This window comes from Mobula birostris, unplaced genomic scaffold (genome assembly GCF_030028105.1).
Source record: "Mobula birostris isolate sMobBir1 unplaced genomic scaffold, sMobBir1.hap1 scaffold_3605, whole genome shotgun sequence".
In the NCBI taxonomy this organism is placed as follows: domain Eukaryota; kingdom Metazoa; phylum Chordata; class Chondrichthyes; order Myliobatiformes; family Myliobatidae; genus Mobula; species Mobula birostris.
Genome location: NW_027276678.1, coordinates 35,149 through 36,368, shown reverse-complemented (window position 1 = coordinate 36,368; position 1,220 = coordinate 35,149).

Here is a 1,220-nt window from a genome sequence, read left to right as displayed (position 1 = left end):
ATAGGATCACTAAGAAAAAACTAACAAGCAACCAGTGTTCTCAACGCGGTCTTGCCTCAAAACTTGAGGGGAAGGTGTCGTGTGCCGAGGGCAGGTTGGTAAGAGGGCGCCAGCGAGTAGCGACATGTCTCGACAGCTCACAAAACTCCGGGATATTCTGCTTCTTCTAGATACACTTCTGAACTGTGATCATCTGTAGCCTGTAATTTCCCTCCTGAGGATTGCATTTTTAAGCCGACTAACCGATTTGGCGCTTTTTGCGATCTCCTGGGGGATCCGGCGTGGGCGAGAGCAGAGATCATCGCTGTGGGGTGGCGGTGTCGATTCCCGATGGCGGAACATGAACCCGTGGTCGGCGCCGCTGCTCCGCGCTGGTTAAAGCACCGAGCGAGGTTAAAATTGTGGAGGACGAGACCAGGAAACGATGGCGCCTCACCGGTCTCCCTCTCTTCTCGCTGCTGCCATCAGGCGGGAGGCGCAGGAGCCTTGGGCCTTAAGCTGCTGGGTGGGGATGGCTTGTTCCCCGGCAGCCATTGGGCCCTGGACTGGCTCCACTCCTCTCAGCACTGAACTGTCTCTGTGACTGTGGCCTGTATCAGGCCTGGACTGGTTTCACTCCCCTCTGCACTGAACTGACTCTGTGACTGTGGCCTGTATCAGGCCCTGGACCGGTTTTACTCCCCTCTGCACTGAACTGATTCTGTGACTGTGGCCTACAGCCTTCGGGCCCTGGACTAGCTTCACTCCCATCAGCACTGAACTAACTCTGTGACTGTGGCCTGTATCAGGCCCTGGACCGGTTTCACTCCCCTCAGCACTGAAATGTCTCCATGCCTGTGGCCTGTATCGGGCCCTGGACAGGTTTCACTCCGCTCAGCACTGAACTGACTCTGTGGCCTGTATCAGGCCCTGGACTGGTTTCACTCCCCTCAGCACTGAAATGTCTCCGTGCCTATGGCCTGTATCAGGCCCTGGACCGGTTTCACTCCCCTCAGCACTGAAATGTCTCCGTGCCTGTGGCCTACAGCCTTCGGGCCCTGGACCAGCTTCACTCGTGTCAGCAGTCCATGACTGTGGACTCAGTTTTGCTGTCTCTGCAGTTCAAGTTCTGTGTGTTATTTGCTTACTTTTCGTTGTTTGCCCGAGTTGTTCTTTGCGATCCAAACGCATAAAGGCCGTAGCTTACAGCCCTTTTATTAAGGGTCACAAGAACTAAGACG